The sequence below is a fragment of the Carassius carassius genome, chromosome 40 (genome assembly GCF_963082965.1).
Source record: "Carassius carassius chromosome 40, fCarCar2.1, whole genome shotgun sequence".
In the NCBI taxonomy this organism is placed as follows: Eukaryota; Metazoa; Chordata; class Actinopteri; order Cypriniformes; family Cyprinidae; genus Carassius; species Carassius carassius.
Window position 1 is genome coordinate 17,781,577 of NC_081794.1, and position 20,498 is coordinate 17,802,074.

General features: G+C 38.9%; 1 protein-coding gene across 8 annotated transcripts in view; it reads right to left on the reverse strand.

Annotated features, from left to right (window-relative positions):
- LOC132122260 (inactive ubiquitin carboxyl-terminal hydrolase 54-like) overlaps positions 1-20,498 on the reverse strand; it is a 149,221-nt gene that overhangs the window by 66,233 nt on the left and 62,490 nt on the right. The gene's annotated exons all lie outside the window — the stretch shown is intronic.

Sequence of the window (20,498 nt, forward strand, 5' to 3'; positions counted from 1 at the left end):
GTTCAATGTCAAAGCACATATGGTCCTAGTTAGAGTATCAAACATAAAATGTAATACGAATTGTTTAATATCCTAGTAGGCGATGCTAAATAACTTTTTTTTTTTTCAGTAGAAAATAAAGCAGGACAACATTGGTTGATTTTTTTGACTGGATCATTTAATTTGTAAGTTATTTTAATGATTCTAAAATGTTGATAGATTAAAGATGTTTTAAGAATAAATCGAAATAAGTAGGGTAAAATGAAACAAAACAAAACAAAACAAAACAAAAACTAGGGCTGTGAACATAAACAAAAAGAAAACCTGAGGAACCCCCTCATGCAGCAACACATTTGCTGCCCCCTGTGCTGCAGCGACCCATCGCATCTACCTGTGTGTGTGGCTCCACCCAAAAAAGAGGCAGAGACACACAAACGGAAATAATCTAAAACAAATCGCTAAGTGCAGGACTCCCCTGAGACTGGTGGAAAATAAATAGATGTGTTTCATAACTAATACACAAAGCATCTGCATTACGTCAGAGGAACAAAGAACACTAAAGCCCCTTTGATTTGGCTAAATGTGGAAGGGGCTTACATAATGCGTTTTTTCTTCTTTATCTCCCTCTCCTAACATTTCCAATCTTTTCAAGCATCCACATTATGTCTCTTAGCATTATGACATGATCTTTCGGGTCTTTACCTAGCTTGTAGACAGATTATGCCCTCAAAACAGACTACATAATACATTAAACCCCAATCCTTAAAAAGCATTGAGTAACTTTCTCATTTCCACTCAAACACTAAAACACAGGGTCACACACATATATAAACGTATTTAAACATACACACACAAGCAAGGAACACTGTGGAGTCTCAGCTCTCATCTCTGTTCCCAAAAGCCCCGTGGCAGCACTATGTGATTGTCAGTTCAGTCTCAGGGCAGATTTGCTGCTAGTCTCTGCAGCTCTTAAGCCTGGCCTGGTTTCCTCTCAGTACATCCTCAAAGAGCTCTGCGCTCATGTGTTCCGACCTGCCTGCCCTTGCTTTTTTGCTCATTTCAACTCTCTCACTTTGTATCTTGAAAATAAAAAAGAAAAAGAAAATGTTACATGCAGCAGTAGACAAGTCACCATATTGTTACTGTATAAAAAAAAAAAATTAATTAATAACCAATCAATTTGTTGTTAGTCAAACTGTATGTACATGGCATGATGCTCTTGAAAACTGATCTGATCTGAGTTTTATATTTTGTCTAATATATTGATGTAAAAGCAAATGCACTGTAGCATGATTTTCAAACTGTTCAGCAGGGACTATAGTATGGATTTTATACAATATAACTTCCTATCAAACATCTTTGAAACTAGTGTTGCTTTCGTCAACTAAAATTATGACTAAATATTGTGGTCAACAAACCTTTATCACGTGAAAATGAGATGAGACCCGAAGTAAATGCTGGTCATGTGATGATGACTATAATTACCGTATTTTTCGGACTATAAGTCACACCTGAGTATAAGTCGCATCAGTCCAAAAATACGGCATGATGAGCGAAAAAAACATATATAAGTCGCACTGGACTATAAGTCGCATTTATCTAGAACCAAAAGAAAACATTCCTGTCTACAGCCGCGAGGGGGCGCTCTGTGCTGCTCAGTGGTAGACTACAGGAGTACTGAGCAGCATAGAGCGCCCTCTGGCGGCTGTAGACGGTGATGTTTTCTCTTGGTTCATTTCTCTTGGTTCATTTCAAATTAATTTTGATAAATAAGTCGCACTTGACTATAAGTCGCAGGACCAGCCAAACTATGGAAAAAAGTGTGACTTATAGTCCGGAAAATACGGTAAATGTATAATGCAATACTGTTGACGAATAAAAACGAGACTAAATGTGGTTTACAAAATAAAAACTATGCTAAAATGTCTCTTCATTTTCATTGACCAAAACGAGACGAAACAAAATGTTATAGCGTTATTTCGAATCGTTTAATCGTGCTATTATTATTATTATGCAGTATTTCTGTTTCCTGTGTCTCACTTCAAGGGCTGGATCACATTGTACTGCGCAGACGCAACCGACGTCACTTCCTCAAGCCTCACTTGCGGCATTATTTAGGAGATGACAACAAACAAAGTTAAGCAGGATTTATACTTTCGCCTCACCTTCCCAAACGGACGAGGCTTTTATACTTGTCGCATTCATTGTTGCACTATTCTTTGAAACAACAAAGGAGCGACGAGGAGTAACTGTCTTCTAAAACTGTCGGGAATCACCGGTGAGAAGTAATTTGCCAGTATTGCCAGTATAGGTCTTGTGATGAATGAGTTGATGAATTAATAATTTCTTTACGTACAAACTTAAAACAATCTTAAACTATTGGCTGTATTTCGCATCAAACACAAGACAATTTTAAGCAAATAGTGTATCATTAAAATCTAAATGAATTTGAATTCTATTTTATACAATAAAAATAAAACATACTTCAAATAAGAAGCCTTGGACAAACTATGGAAAATTATTATTTTTTTTTTTCAAAAAAACATTTTCCGTCAAAAAGTATCTGATGGAGTTTGAACGTCACATTAAACTGCTTCAGTTTCACACAAACGTACATGTTCGAATACAGAAAGTTACAAAAAATGCCATGCACTTTTATTTAAATTTATGTGTGTGTACATTCAAATCAGAGAGTCTTCCGTGTCTGGAATGGATGTATTCTTGAGTCTATAATAATCTACAATAATATAATAAGATAACCTTGTTTGAAATGGGTTTGACTAAAAGAAAATTTTGGTTTTGTCTATACTACTACGTACTTGTACTATTTTGAATGGGTTAAATAGAATGGCATTACTAAAAAGAGACTAAAATACAATTTTAATTTACTAAAACTAAACAAAAATGTTATCAGTTTTCATTGACTAAAACTAGACTAGACCAAAATGAGTATGAATGTGACTAAAATGACAGCTTCATACAAAGACTAGACTAAAACTAAAATTAAAACAGGCCGCCAAAAACAACATTATTTGAAACAATATGTATTCTCAAAAGTGCTGTTCTTATGACTCAGCTTGACTAAATTTGACTAAAAATAGAGAGAATAAAAGGTGAATTAGCTATCTTTTTAAAATAAATAAAATTGACATTACAGCATGTATTTGATACAAAATAATTTCCTGTAAAGCTGCTTTGAAACAATTTATGTCTTCTGGAAAGCACTATACAAATCACTTGACTAAAATATAGGGAATAGTTTGCAAATGCGCAATCTTTTTTAAGCAAATAAATGCAAATTAAATTCAATTATTTAATTATCTTTGAAATAGACTGAGTGAGGAAATGTCCTTCAAGCTGACAGATTTATCAAGCAGTGGTAAAACCTAACACTTGTCAGTATGGTGCCTGCTCTAGTTCAAGTCTGGCTTGCAACATGTCATGATCTTATTCTCTGTTCTAATTTCTGGCAGGGGTGGGGGGTGAAGATGAGGATGATAAAGATCAAGAGGTCAAATCCAAGGGCACTAAATCACTAGGATACACGCAGTAAAGGCTGCAAAAGGCACATAAGTGATGATGTAAATTGTGTGCCTAATAGTGCAGGAGGATGAGACCAGGCTTAAGCAGATTAAGCACAGACCCTGTTTCTTTCCAATCCACTATTAAATGGGCCTGAACCGAACTCCTACTCACAGCCTCTAAGAAAGACCCGTTCAGGGCTCTCAAACAGCACCGTATGGAAACACTTGGCCTTTAGCAGCACACTTCAAAGGAGGGAGGCTGAATTTAAGGGCTCCAGCTGAAAGAGAGGAGCTTAACAGAGCTGAAGGAGTGAGAGGAAAGATTCTGGAGGATGACAGATTGCATTCTGGTGCTGGCGTATGCGCTTTTCTCTCCCCTTCCTTATTTTATTTAATAGTGATGAATCGGCTACCCACTGAACAAGGAGCTCAGTGGATATGGGTGAGGAGCGGCAGTCTGTACTGCAGTTGCAGAGAGGGCATATGAGAAAATGTAAAAAAAAAAAAAAAAAAAAAGGAAAAAAAAGAAAGAAGGGTAGGGCAGGGTGATATACAACAAATATTGTATTTATAAATATATATATATATATAAATTATGAGACATTTTAATAACGTCTTTGATTGTCTTTGATGTCAACTGTCTGTTTCAATGAATCAATTCAAAACTCTGATTTAATACACTGCGGTGAAGTACACTGTAAAAAATATTTTTTAACGATTATTGGAGAATAAATCTTTAGAAAAAATAACTCGTTCATTCTGTGAAATACTGAAATATTTCACATTTAACCCTCTGGAGTCGATTAGGCATTTTCTCCTGATAACCCCGAAAAGAACTTAATTTACACTTTCAGCTTTGATAGTACAGATAAGAGCTATACATCAATCAAATCTGTAAAGGGTCTACTTTTATATATATATATATATATATATATATATATATATATACAGACATAATAACAACAAAACTTTGTGCACTTATAAAATAAAGATAACAAACAAGGTGTGCTGTCTGCAGCCTTTGTCTGCGCTGATCTTCATTTACAAACGCATCATTAAAATGAACTGTAACTCAGTGAATACTCAATGAAGAGACATGAGAGAGATATCTATAGAAAGCTTGACATGTCTACTTTTAAAATAAACAAGTGCCGCCGAAAACAAATATTCTGTGATAAAGTAATCCATATGAAAACAATGCGATGTCCGTCTCCCTTCATTATCTTCTAATGAGACCACCATAATTCCTGACTAAATGTATAATCAAGTGAAACATTATTAGTTTCCATAACAATATACACTACTATACCATTCAAAAGCTTTATTGTGAATAATCTAAATGTAACATAAATGTAAATGTAACAATTGTAACAAACAATGCTGTTCTTTCAATCTATCCCCCCCCCAAAAAAAACTGAAAAAAATATTCTCAGCTCTTTTCAACATTAATAATAATAATAATAATGATAATAATAATAACAATAAATTTTTATTTTTATTTATTTATTTATTTATTTTTTGTAGAAAATCAAATTGTCAAAAGGATTTCTGACGTATTGTGTGACTGGAGTAATGATGCAAAAAAAAATCAGCTTTTTTTCCTAATAAACTGTTTAACTGCACTCCCAAGTGGATATTAAATTATGTTGTGGGATAATTAAATATATTCTAAATAAACTATAAACATAAAATTATATAGATTTATTTTGTCCTCATATTCTTTCTTGTAACTCTTCCCTCTCAGTGACACAAGCTGACTGAGAGGCTCATTATGCAGCTCATTATGCAGGCCTTTGTCTTCTCAGGTGTAAATCACAATGATATTCATGATAGTTGACGCCTACTCGCATATGACTTTTGCCAACAATAAGTGTCTTAGAAAATTTTTATCAAACAAGATGATTTTCACATAATTTAGAAAGAAAAATTCTAGGCTACAAACTCCAGTTCTCAAAAGACCCAGGAACCAATGTTCTTTATGTGTTTTATGGCCTTATTCAAGTGATTTAACATTTTTAGTTTTTCACTAACTACGCATAACATTTTTTTTTTTTCAAAAACACAATCCTGTACATACATGATGCTTACATATTGTAATAGCCCAGTTTGTGCTGATTACAGTGAGATTAGACTTTAGCCATTTAGATGTGTATAAGAAACTGAAAAAAGCACAAATGTTAGGGCATGACAAAACTTCTCCAGGCCCCAAAAATACCCTTAGACTCCAGAGGGTTAATTCAATGAGATTCTTTTGTATTTCTAAGTAATTCATTGTGGAATTTACTTGTAATTACTGAAAATTGTTTTTATAGCACATTTTCAATGTATTAAAACACTGTTATTGATTAAATTGTTCCATTGGTGCATAGGGTCCAAAAAATTTATATAAAATGTAAATAAAGAAATAAAAATCCATAAGATGCATATTCTGGATATGATTGGTGCATATTTAAAAAACACTGAAATATTTACTGAAAAACTGGGTATAAACAATGGCTAAATTATTTTAGCTAAATTTTTACTGTGATTTCATTAAATATTTGTAATGAAATTTGTAACAAATGATGGTGAAAAAGCATTTCAGGTAAAATGCATAAATATCAATGTGGCAGGGGGGGCGTGGTTTAGCGAAGTCTGCAGCGGGAGAGAGAATCAGGAGACGAGCGGTAAGTGAGTGGTTTGGGCGAAAATTATCATCACCTGTTTCTGGTTCTAGTAATTGGCGTGGAGAGAGTATAAAACGGCAGGAGAGTCGGAAGCAAGGGAGAGAGAGACGGACTGCTGACACGAAGCCGGAAACAAAACCGGAAAGAGTAAATCGGAAGTGCCGGGATAACGTGCTAGAATAGAAGTCACCATTTGGTGTTTGCAAAGTTTAAGTTATTTTCTGTTCAATAAATATGTCAGCAGTCCTGCCGACCCCTTTGTCCTCTTCCTTGCCCACACGAACTTACTACACTGGTGCCGAAACCCAGGAAGGAAGTAGGACCGCCGCCGCAGCCATGCAAAGCCCGTCCTCCACGCCACTTGCGGACGTTATTGCTTCCCTCGCGGTCTTGCACCGCGAACAACACCAGGCCCTGCTGGACCTTCTCCAATTCTCCAATCCACTCCCTGCCACTGGGGCGGCGGGTAGGTCTGGATTCAGGATGTAACCAAACCTCAATCCATCAAAGCCTGATTCAACCGGGGGCATTGGATACAAGCCGCGTGGTTAAGGTGCGGTGCATACACGGGGATGTGGTGGAGTATCCGGTTGTCCCAATTATAATTCAATTCCGGGGACAAAAGCATAGTGTGGAGGTGGCGGTTAGTCCCCACCTCCGGCATCCGATAATCTTGGGAACGAATTGGCCCGCGTTTACGGTTTTATTGGGGTCGTTATGTGCGGATGCCTCTTGGGGAAATAAGGCGCGGAAGGAGACCGCACGGGTACAGGTGGGGGAAACTGAGCCAGGACCGCTGGGTTCTGCTTCAGGGGAACCGAACGAAATTGGGAGACTGATTCTCTCGGAGCGTGATGACTTTCCTCTGGAGCAGTCTCAGAATGAGACCCTAAAACATGCATTTCAACAGGTCCACGCTACCGATGGCCAGTCTCTCCAACCTGCCCTCCCGCTCTCCTATCCATATTTTGCCATTTTAAAGACCGGTTGTATCGAGTGACCCAAGACGCTCGGACAAAATTGAATACAACCCAATTGTTAATTCCAAAGGGCCGCAGGGAAATGCTTTTCCACGCGGCTCATTCTAATCCTATGGCGGGCCATTTGGGACAGGCAGCAACACTAAATCGCCTCATGGCCCGTTTCTTTTGGCCGGGCATTCATGACAACGTGCGCAGGTGGTGCGCGTCTTGTCCGGAATGTCAGTTGGTAAACCCACCGGCCGCCCCAAAAGCGCCTTTGCGCCCTCTTCCCTTAATGCAGGTCCCCTTCGAGATAATTGGTATGGACCTCATCGGGCCATTAGAGCGATCGGCACGAGGACATCGCTTTGCACTAGTCATAGTTGATTATGCAACACGATATCCTGAAGCGGTGGCCCTCCGCAACATTTCCGCTAAAAGTGTTGCGGATGCCCTGTTTCGTCTTATCTCCCGGGTGGGGATTCCAAAAGAAATCCCCACCGATCAGGGCACGGCGTTTATGTCACGTACGCTACGCGAACTGTACGGATTATTGGGCATTAAGTCGATTCGAACTAGCGTCTATCACCCACAAACCGACGGCCTGGTCGAACGATTTAATCGCACGCTTAAATCCATGATCCGTAAATTCGTTCACGAAGACGCCAAAAATTGGGATAGGTGGCTAGAGCCCTTGTTATCCACGGGGTTTTCCCCCTTCGAGCTTCTCTATGGACGCCAGCCCCGGGGGGTGCTCGACGTACTGAGAGAAACGTGGGAGGAGGGACCATCTCAGGGCAAAAACGAAATTCAGTATGTGCTGGACTTGAGAACAAAACTCCACACATTGGGGCGGCTATCAATGGAGAATTTGTTACAAGCCCAGGACCGCCAGAGCCAGCTGTATAACAGGGGACGCAAATTTGCACTGGGAGAGAAAGTACTTGTATTACTCCCAACATCAAGCTCCAAATTAATGGCTAAGTGGCAGGGACCGTTCAAGGTCGCACGACAGGTCGGAGATCTCGATTATGAGGTAATATGGTCCGATAGGAACGGGTCCCGTCAGATCTACCACCTCAATCTCCTTAAAAAATGGAATGAGGCGGAATCAGTGATGTTGGCAATGGTGATTGGCGGAGAGGATGATCTCGGGCCAGAGGCGAATATCAAACCACAATCCCTCGCCCTGGCTCCAGGTGGAGATCACCTCTCGCCGTCCCAACTCACTGATTTAACGAAATTGCAGGCAGAGTTTGCCGACGTCTTCTCGCCCCTACCGGGCCGTACTAACCTGATTCAGCACCATATCGAGACCGAGCCGGGCGTGGTAGTTCGCAGCCGGCCGTATCGTTTACCTGAGCACAAGAAAAAAGTAGTTCAGGCTGAATTAGGCGCTATGCTTGACATGGGGGTAATAGAAGAATCTAATAGTAACTGGGCGAGCCCGATAGTTTTAGTTCCGAAAACGGACGGCTCAGTCCGTTTCTGTGTAGATTACCGCAAGGTGAATGCTGTGTCGAAATTCGACGCGTATCCAATGCCGCGGGTTGACGAGCTGCTTGATCGGCTAGGCACGGCTCGCTTTTATTCGACATTGGACTTAACAAAGGGCTATTGGCAGATCCCCTTGTCTCCATTGTCCAGAGAAAAGACAGCTTTCACAACGCCGTTTGGATTACACCAATTTGTTACCCTTCCGTTTGGCTTGTTTGGGGCTCCAGCTACCTTTCAGCGCCTCATGGACAGGATCCTACGGCCCCATGCTGCGTATGCAGCTGCCTACCTAGATGATATCATTATATTTAGTAATGATTGGCAGCGGCATATGCAGCACCTGAGGGCTGTCCTGAGGTCGCTGAGGGGAGCGGGGCTCACGGCCAACCCAAAGAAGTGTGCGATTGGGCGGGTGGAAGTACGGTATCTGGGCTTCCACTTGGGGCATGGGCAGGTGCGTCCCCAAATTGATAAGACAGCCGCTATTGCGACCTGCCCACGTCCAAGTCCAAAAAGGAGGTGAGGCAGTTCTTGGGGCTGGCGGGATATTATAGACTGTTTATTCCTAATTATTCGGACCTCACCAGCCCTTTGACTGACCTCACTAAAAAGGAGGTGCCAGATACGGTCCAGTGGACGGAGCCGTGTCAGCAGGCCTTTACTCAGGTCAAGGCTGCCCTGTGTGGTGGGCCGTTGTTACACTCTCCTGATTTTTCTCTCCCTTTTCTGTTGCCGACAGACGCGTCGGACAGGGGGCTGGGAGCAGTCCTGTCCCAGGAGATAGAGGGAGAGAAACGGCCGGTGCTGTACATTAGCCGGAAGCTCTCGAAGAGAGAGGCTAAGTACAGCACCATCGAAAAAGAGTGCCTTGCCATCAGATGGGCCGTCCTCACCCTCCGCTATTATCTCCTGGGACGGGAGTTCACCCTCTGTTCGGACCCCGCTCCGCTGCAGTGGCTCCACCGCATGAAGGATACCAACGCGCGGAATACTCGTTGGTATCTAGCTCTTCAGCCTTTTAAGTTCAAGGTGATCCACAGGCCGGGTGTTCAGATGGCGGTGGCCGACTTCCTCTCCAGAAATGGGGGGCTGCAGGCCGGATGGCTCCCCGGCCTGAGTCGGGCGGTGGGGGTATGTGGCAGGGGGGGGCATGGTTTAGCGAAGTCTGCAGCGGGAGAGAGAATCAGGAGACGAGCGGTTATCATCACCTGTTTCTGGTTCTAGTAATTGGAGAGTCGGAAGCAAGGGAGAGAGAGACGGACTGCTGACGCGAAGCTGGAAACGAAACCGGAAAGAGTAAATCGGAAGTGCCGGGACAACGTGCCAGAATAGAAGTCACCATTTGGTGTTTGCAAAGTTTAAGTTATTTTCTGTTCAATAAATACGTCAGCAGTCCTGCCGACCCCTTTGTCCTCTTCCTTGCCCACACGAACTTACTACAATCAAGATACTGAATTTAAAAAAAAAAAGGGAAAAAAAAGTGTTATTTATGCCTCGATAACTTCATGCAGAGTCCAACACAGCTACTGTAAATATGCAGCTTTCTGCAGTGTGGGCCCCAGCCTTACATGATGAAAATATGGCCAGAATCTCACGCAAACAGAGACAACTTTAAGCACAGTGATAAATTACACTCTCCGTCAGCAGCCCTGCAGAGAGGGCTCTGATGCTATGAAGTCTGAGTAGGCGAGTGGCTGCGTGGAGCATTGAGTGTGTGTGTGTGTGTGTGTGTGTGTGTGTGTGTGTGTGTGTGTGTGTGTGTGTGTGTGTGTGTGTGAATCCCATGTGGCCAGGCTGGGATGACTCAGAGTGACAGATGCACACGCACCACAGTACCCCTACCCCTCTTTTCCAACACCAGTGACCAATCGATCATCCCCGACTCCTCAGAGGAAAATGAGTTTGCGGCACGATGCAGAGAAAGAAGAACGTCAAAGGTTAATTTAAACATACATACAAACTTAAATTCCATGACGCCAGTGAGTCTGATAAATTATGTATGTTTCCTGCACTGCTGCATCTTTAACACCACAACAAAAGAAATCATATTTTACTGGAGAGTTTGCTGTGTGTATTGAAGGTAATTCAATAAAAAGACTTTTCTGAACTATACCGTCTTTCTTTTGCATTTTCCCCCTTGACTGCCAGCAACAACCTGTAATGTAACCACAGTCCAATTCAAAAGCAATTAAGCAACTTGTATGACAGGCCATTCACACATGATGCATTTTAACATAAAAAAAGATATTCATTGCAAAAGAATGCAAATTGAAATGCAAGGTCTATAAGTATAATTTTTTTCAATTGGACTAAATTTGAATGCTGCATTTTTAGAATACTGTGTTGTAACAGTCGAATACAAATAGAAAATCAATAAAAATGCAGGAATGTAAAATGATTTCTGTGTGAATGTCCACTAATTTGGTTCTGAATCAAAACAATACATTCCAACCAATGTAGCCCAAATCCTGAACAGTAGTTCAGAAAGATTTGTTTAAATTAGCCAAATACTTTACTGAACTGAATCACAGACTGCTTATTAAATGAATATCTGTCACACTGGAATTCAAGTGTGATTATGTTCAGCAGTCTCTAAAATTTGTGTCAGTATTTTTACCGATTGATTATCTACACAAAAAGATATGTACTTATCTGAAACTGATTTTTCTGCAGAATAAGTAAGTGGTGATGAGTGAATTGTTTGAATGTTTGAATCATTGAGTGAATCATTCACTCAAACAATAAATTCAAAACACTTGTTTATTTTAAAATCAACCAAATCATTTAAAAAAGTGAATCATAGACAAAACTGAATCAATTCATCCAAACGTGTTAATTCTCTCACGACTGCTTTGTGGCTGGACGATGAATCAGTTTTGACATGAACTTGGAATATTGTGTCTAAAATAAATACTTAATATTAACATAAATAGATAAATAAATAAATTAATTGTTTCATTAATTTGGCTATTTTATGTTATACAATAATATCTAATGGAACGGAAAAATTAGGCAAGCACAGCCTTTCAGTAATCATTAGAAGCTGCAGATTGGACAGCTTCCAGAAGACAATTTGTTTGAAAGAGGCACTGAAAAATTAACAAAGCTGTGAGAAATGGGCCAACACAAGGACAAAACTGAGAGATAGGGTCTTTTTATGTCCTTCGGCTCTGAAGGGTCTCCAAGCATCTGCTACCTGATCAAGACTGCAGGCCACATTCTCATTTCTCTGATACTCTCACTCTCCTCAGCCCTCGAGGCAGTGATTAATATGACAGACATTCTGTTAGGTGGTTGTGTGTGTGATTAATTTTGTGGGAGTTGTAAAAAAAAGTGGTCCTACTGAACTATTTTTTTTTTTTAAAGTCATATCGAGTTCTCTTTCCCTCTCTCCCATTGTTTCATACTCACGCCTGCACTGTACTAACGCCTCACCACTATGGAAACAAGCCAAGGCCAATATTACAGGCTTGTTAAGGGTTCTTTCAGAGGAGACAGAACTCCTACAGATATAATATTTGGTGGGAGTTTCAATATTTATAAAGGTGGTACATTCCATTCTGCCCACAGTCATGAACACAATGAGAAAGTTTTACACAGCTTTCACTCAGAAAGAACGAATATTGAAAGAGACCGAATAATCAGTATATTAATATAAGCACTATATATAACACAATATACTGAAGACACAGCTAAATTTATTATTACAGGTTTATATTTGAAGATTGTTTTAAATTCACTTAAATTAAAAGTTATAATAATTTTAATGCTCTGTAACAGGTCTAAACATGTTTAAAATGATGCCTTTCAATTTAATGGCATTAAGTTTCTCATTTTATTATCAGAAAAAATCCAAATAGATTATTTAAGTGGCATCAGTATCAGAATTTTTGGTGATATTTACCTTCATTCATAGTACTTAGTAAAATACGACATTTAACAAATATTTATAATAAACCATAGTTGTGTTGTATGCAGATTCTGTGTGAAAATATAGTTATAATCTCAAATTTTAATGTTAGGTGCAGTGAATTGCAATAAAATACAGAAATGTGTGCTAAATATGATTTTTTTTGTTATCGATTGACTAATATAAAACTACATGAAATTCATGTTTATTACATTATATTTTACAGATGTAAAGGTATATGACTAATGGTTAAATTTTCAGGGAAATTAAAATAATTAAGACAGATAAAACGAAACAAAATGTCCAAACATAATACATTACTGAAGCCTGTGTGGTAACAGCAAGAATGTTTTCATAAAAAAATTCTGTTCCCCCAAAGAGTGCATAAATGTTTGACAAAACCAAAAACTAGAGTGTTCCAGGAGGTTACAAGATGGTGACAACTAGCACACACATCCAGTCCTCCAGAGAGAAGTGTCCATCTACCACCAGCAGAACAACACAGGCCGTCAGGCACAACAGGGTAAGGGGCGACTGACAGGGAATGTGGTCTTATAATCTGGGTCACTGCACCTCTGCAGATGTGTGACAGGTGTGAGAGAAGAAGAGACAGGTTGCAGCCCCCTCTATAGGGTTACGGGGAGGTAAGACTGTCAGGACGGCTTCCTAAGACCAGGTCTCCAGTCAAGCATAAAAGATGGCACAGAGGGAAAGACTCAGGCAAATGATGGTCAGTTAGTGAAGGAGGTCATGTGAATGTTCCACAAAAGAGCTTCTACAGGGTTTGAATGTTTTACGTGCACGTCCAAACATTGTGATATCTATCATCCATCGGCGATGGACGATGGCATCGTCAATCGGCCCAACCCTATAGTCCACAAGTAATCCACACGACTCCAGTCCATCAATTAACTTCTTGTGAAGCAAAAAAGTTTGAAACAAACATTGAAATCATTAAGTTGCTTTAACTTTAAACCATCGCATCTGGACAAAATACAAGTCCTCTATATATAATAATGCTTCCTTCAGTGAATAAGTTTATCCTCTGTTGTCCTCTCACATCTAAATTCACCAACATATTTGTTTAGAACAGTTTTGGGCTGTTTTCAATTGTAAACTTTGCTTGATCTTTGGATATTTCTCTCCTGATTCAGACAAGAGACTTTTTTTACTAGATAAAGCGATATTATGGATAGAAGACTCGTATTTTAGCAGGAAGTCATGGTTTAGGAATTTGTTTTTTACAAACACACAAACATTACTGTGATATTTTTCTCAGCTATTTGGACTCTCATTCTGACGGCACCCATTCACTTCAGAAGATCCACTGTTGAGCAAGTGATGTAATGCAAAATTTCTCCAAATCTGATAAAAAACGAACTCATCTACATTTGAGGGTGATTAAAAAAAATTTTTTTTTGGAGGGGGGTGCTATTCCTTTAAGCATAAAAGCATTAGATATGTAATATGTACATTTAAAATGACCTTCAACCTACACAGCCATGAAACTTGAAGTCATCCAGTACTTCATCCCTTGACATGTTTAATGAATGAAGGGGGAGGGGAAACCGTGGCCTAGTGGTTAGAGAGCAGGGTTTCCCATACATTCATTAATTTGTGGCGGCCCGCCACAATATCAACACTGATCGCCACGGATTGATTCAGATTTTTAAACTATTTAATATGGGTACAATTGTATTTTATTGTAGAGCTGCGCGCTGCTTGCTCCCTCCCTCTCACAAACTGACAACGGAGGCACGCACGACTAGCCCCTCCTCTTCGAACACGATCTGAATCAAAACATGAGCATGCGTTAGTTAGAGGACGGATTGTTGCCGGTGCTTAGTGCTTATTCCCCCAGCGAAGATTTCAGAATCAATCCGGAGTTGAATGGTTAGTAATGAACACTGTTGCTCAACATAACTCTGAGAAGTTAGTCTATGTTAAGCGCTGTCGCGTTTCCATTACAGATTTGCGCAAAACGTTTGTGTTTTTTTGTCTAAATATCGATAAACAACTATTGCGAAATGACTGCGTTTCCATTAACCGATGTTATGCGACTAAAACGTCATTTTTTTCCACTCGCGATCAGTCATTCCAAAAATCATGGCAACGGACATTGGTAGGTTTATATATATCACAGCCACCAGACTAGACATTATATTATTATTATCTCCAGGTTCAGGTTGGTGTGTGTTGGTTTTTGTCCACCTCAATCTCCAGGTTTGTGTGTGTGTGTGTGTGTGTGTGTGTGTGTGTGTGTGTGTGTGTGTGTGTGTGTGTGTGTGTGTGTGTGTGTGTGTGTGTGTGTCAGAGTCTGTGTGTGTCCACCTCCAGGTCCAGTTTGGTGTGTGTGTGAGCCTGTATGTGTCTGAGTCTGTGTGTGTGTGTGAGTGTGTGTGTGAGTCTTTTTGAATGTTTGAGTGTGTGAGCCTGTGTTTGAGTGTGTCAGTAAGTTTGTGAGTTTGAGTGTGTGTGAGTGTGTGTGTGTGTGTGTGTGTGTGTCCATCTCCAGGTCCAGGTTTGTGTGTGTGTGTGTTTGTGAGCAAAATTTGCAACAAGAAGTCTGTGGAGCAGTCATAGCATAGAAAGTGTAGCAATGGCATAGCAATGTAGCAATAGCAATGTCTTTAAAGGGATAGTTCACCCAAAAATGAAAATTCTATCATCGTTTACTCACCCTCAAGTTGTTCCAAACATCTTCCTGTGTTCAACAGAACAAAGAAACTCATACAGGTTTGGAACAACTTGAGGTTGAGTAAACGATGATGGGAATTTTCATTTTTGGGTGAACTATCCCTTTAAGGTATCTGACACTAAGTGTTGGCAATGGAAATGTGTACTTGTCACTAAAAATATATGATATATTTATGATATATATATATTATATATATATATATATATATATATATATATATATATATATATATATATATATATATATATGATATGTTTAACTTAATCCCCTCTTCCCCGGTCCCCAAACACCACACCACCGCAAATAGAATCTAATTCTGTGGGAAACACTGGAGAGCATGACTCCTAACCCTAGGGTTGTGGGTTCGAGTCTTGGGCTGGCAATACCACGACTGAGGTGCCCTTGAGCAAGGCTCCGAACCCCCAATTGCTCCCTGGGTGCCGCAGCATAAATGGCTGCCCACTGCTCTGGGTGTGTGTTCACTGTGTGTGTGCACTTTGGATGGGTTAAATGCAGAGCATGAATTCTGAGTATGGGTCACCATACTTGGCTGTATGTCACGTCACTTTTTATTTTTAATTTAGAGCAGTTTCTCCTGCCTACATCTTTACCCATGCTCTCTCGTCTCAGGTAAGGTTATGTAGCTATGTGACAGGAACAGTCAAGCTACAATGGCCCACTGGGACTCTTCCATGCGGCTTCTAGTTCCAAGCCAGTCCATTAATCCCTACTGTAAACAAGCCAGTGCCTGCAGATGTTGCATTGCCTCTAGCACTTTGTACGCTGCAACTTCAACTTCAGGAAATCATGGCCCACCTGGCTTGTCACATTAAAGAAACACTTCAGCTTCATGCTAGATATCTGTCCTCCTCCAGACAGATACTGACGTTAAATACAGGTAGACCTTTCAACAAACACACTCCAGACATATGGCAGTGCAGGATGGCAGTTCAGGTGAACGATTTATGGTTTATTTATGTTTTTTTTTTCAACAGCTGTCTTTACAATTGCCGCAACATTTTGTGAGTCAGATAACGACGTAGCTGTTATTACATCACACGGCTACACACTGGACTAGAACTGCTATGCTGTTCCAGTCTCTTCCGGCATACACTGAAAGTGCTGCAACATCACAGGCACACAAAGATAAAAATGGTTCTTTTAGTTTAATAAGTTACTAATCTTATTTCAGGCAATAAACAACTATTCAGAACAACGTAGTGCCATATGACACCCCAGTTTTGAATATATTTCATGCACTGAGCAAATTTGCTCATGAATACATACAATGTTTATCATCCTGTATCCTGCTGCATCCTGTATCATAGTATATAGTGCAAAGTAAGCAGCATGGTAGTCTTGCAGACTGAGCACAGTTCATTTTGGGGTTACCCAAGGTAATACTTGTGCATAGAAGGGAAAAAGCATATCCAGTCATTGTTTACTGGTATTTTTTAGCTTTGTGTGTCTTACATAAAGTGCATAAATTAGCATAAATGAATATGGAAACATATTTATCCTTGAGCCAACATTCCCCAAAAGGTTTACATGAATGTAATGCTTGTCTTTCTCAATTAAAACTCATCAGGACGGGATGTTTCTATGCCGCTGGACTACTTTACAAATTATTCATCTTATCATACTAAACAACTATTACTATATGAACATAACAAGAAAGATATTAAAGCAGCAAAAATATCAAATGAATGAAAAAGGCAATAAAAAGAGGAGAAATTAAGGGAGGGAGAAAATGATGGAATGGAAGCTAGAATGGAAGGATGGAAATGAAATGGAGAGGAAAACCAGATGGAAGTAATGAAGGAAAGAAGGGATGATCAAGGAAGAATTGACAGAAATGAAGGGAATGAAAGTAAGAGGGAAACAGGAAAGAGAGAAGAAATTATTGAAAATCAAAGGAAAAGAGGAAGGACGAAAATGAAAGAAAATGAATAAAATAAATAAGGAATGAAAGAAGTAAAAAAGGATAGAAAATCGAGGAAGAAAGGAATGATGGAAGGATAGAAATGAAAAGGAAAGTGAAATTCGGAGGGAAGTATAGAAGGAAAAAATGGAGAATGAAGGAAGAATGAAAGGAAGGAAGAAGTGAAACTAAAGGGGAAGGAGGAAGATAAGAAAAGAAGTAGATGAAAATAAAAGTACAAAACAAAGGAAAAAATAAAAAAAAATTAATGAAGGGAATAAAAAAGGAGTAAGTAAGGATGTGAGAAAAGGACAGAAAAAAGAATAAAGGAACGATTTAGAAACTAAAAGAAGAGGAAAAAACTAAGGAGGTAAAGAAGGAAGGAAAGAAAGAAAGAAAGAAATCAAGAAAGAAAGAAAGAAGGAAGGTAGGAAAGAAAGAAAGAAAGAAGCCACTCTGCCCTGCAGTTTGAGTAATAAAACAGATATTGTGATTATGCAAATGAGCCATTGTGAGGAGTAAAAGAAACATTGGCATGCCTCATTAGCTCCTCTCTGTCTTTCTTCACCATTATTACTTTTTCATCTCAAGGTATTTCTATCAGTAATGATTGCGATCACAGCTGGTATGAGGGAAGACAGCTGAAAAATTGCTTTTTAAGTGCCGTAATCACCATAAAATCTAGATTTGATCAAGTTGGCTGGCAGAGGAAATAAATTAATGAGGGAAGGGAGGCCACGTGACCCGGGCCAGGGGGGAGACAAAGGTGGCGTGGCGTGGACCGGGATAATTACCGGCAGCAGTAGCGGCCCGGCTTCAGTCAAGGACACGGGCTGTTTATTCAAATGAGCTCTGATAAGGCTTAATGTGGACAGCGGCTTACTGCTCTCGTCCTAATGAGAAAAATCACAACACTCTCAGAACAGGTGCTCCAAGAGTCAAGTAACACACACAGTGCAGTGTAAACCAGCAATAATGGCAGCTGAATAAGGAAAAAAGAGATAAAAACCGGGGACATATGCTATGCTATGCTAACAGGGCAGGCAATGCTGGAGGCTGTTTTCAGGCTAAACATATACTTCTTTATGATTCCACATCTATCCATTTAATACTCAAACAAACAGGTTGTCTACATAAATACAGACAGAATAACTTCTGTATTGTTAACCTCTCTGATGGGAGATTTTACAGCTGCAATTTGTGCTTTGAATTGACAAGATATATCGCAATTTCTACAAATAATAGCTGATGCCAAAAAAGGTAGCATTTTGTCTTCATTCTCTCACTATTTTGTAAGTGATACTGTCAGACATTTTTTTCAATGTTGTTATAGCTTATGCTCACCTAGACAGCATTTATTTGATAACATACAGTAATTAAAAATGAATACAATTTAAAATAACTTTTCCATTGTTTATTCCTGATTGCAAAGCTGAATTCTAGCAGCCATTTCTCCAGTCTTCAGTGTCAAATGATCCTCCAAAAACCATTCTAATATGCAGATTTGCTGCCAAAGAAACATTTCTTATTATTGTTGAAAACTGTTGAGCAGCTTAATATTTTTGTGAAAACTGTGATACTGTGCATTATTATTTTCTTTGATAAATAGAAGGTTCAAAAGAACAGCATGTATCTAATACCAAAATGTGTGTAATAATGTACCAGTCTTTACTTTTTCCTTTGATCAGTTTAATGCATCTCTGTTGAATATATGTATTAATTTAGCTTGAGGTGGCACAATGTAACTTCAATAACATTTAAACACATTATCTGTCTGACTGACTGTAAAAAATCTTGAAAAGTACTTTTAGGAAAAGGCACCCACTTCACAGAATGACCCTGCAGTAGTTTAGGTACTTCTGCAGACATTTTAAAATGAGATATGATTAGACTCTTCATGAATAGAAAAAAAAATTAGATATGATTAGACACTTCATAATAAGTACATGATTAAAAAGTGTATTAATTATTTCAGCAAGGTTATCTCAGGAAACTGTAAAGTAAGCCCTGGGCTCTCAACTGAAGCTCTTCCAGATTTCAGAGCAAAAAAAAATCTTGCTAAATTAAGAGCCTTTTGTGTTACTTAAGACGCAGTGGGATGGGAATGTGCATGAAGGTGGAAATTTAGAACTCAACTTCCAAGCTTAAATTAAACACCTAATCTCTGGAGGAGTCTGATGAGTCTTTCCAAACTGATATTAGGTAGAGCTTCGTAGTTCTCAGAGCAAACTGCCTTCCAATACAGCAGACTTAAAGAACTAGTTCACCCATAAATGAACTCACCCTCATGTTGTCCCAAACTTGACTCTATCTTCAGTATAACACAAAAAAAAAGATACTTATAGTAGGGGCCAATGTTATTTCTGACCTCAAACATCTTCGAAAATCTTTTTAAAAATCATCTTTTGTGTTCCACTTAACCCTCTGGAGTTTTTGGGGACTGGAGAAGATTTGTCATGCCCTGACATTTCTGCTTTTTTTCAGTTTCTTATAAATATCTAAATGGCTAAAGTCTAATCTCACTGTAATCAGCACAAACTGTGCTATAATAATATGTGAAATGCATGTATGTACATGATTGTGTTTTTGAGAAAAAAAATGTTATGCGTGGTAAGTCAAAAACCAAAAATTTAAAATCACTTGAATAAAGCAAAAAAAAAACACATAAAGAACATTGGTTCCTGGGACTGTTGAGAACTGGAGTTTGTAGCCTAGAATTTTTCTTTCTAAATTATGTGAAAATCATCTTGTTTACTCACAGAAAACAATATATTCATTTAAATTTTCTAAGACACTTTTTGTTGGTAAAAGTCATATGCGAGTAGGCGTCAACTATCATGAATATCATTGTGATTTACACCTGAGAAGACAAAGGGCCGCATAATGAGCTGCATAATGAGCCTCTCAGTCAGCTTGTGTCACTGAGAGGGAAGAGTTACAAGAAAGAATGTGAAGACAAAATAAATGTATATAATTTTATGTTTGTAGTTTATTTAGAATATATTTAATTATTCCACAACATACTTTAATATCCACTTGGGGAGTGCAGTTAAACAGTTTATTAGGAAAAATCAAAGCTGACTTTCAAACAAAACTTTTTTGCATTATTAGTCACACAATCCTTCAGAAATCCTTTTAACAATCTTATTTTCTACAAAAAACATTTATTGTTATTATTATCATTATTATTATTATTAATGTTGAAAAGAGCTGAGAATATTTTTCAGGTTTTTAAGGGGGGACAAATTGAAAGAACAGCATTGTTACATTTGTTAAAGTTATCTTTATTTGTTATATTTATATTATTTACATCAAGCTTTTGAATGGTATAGTATTGTATA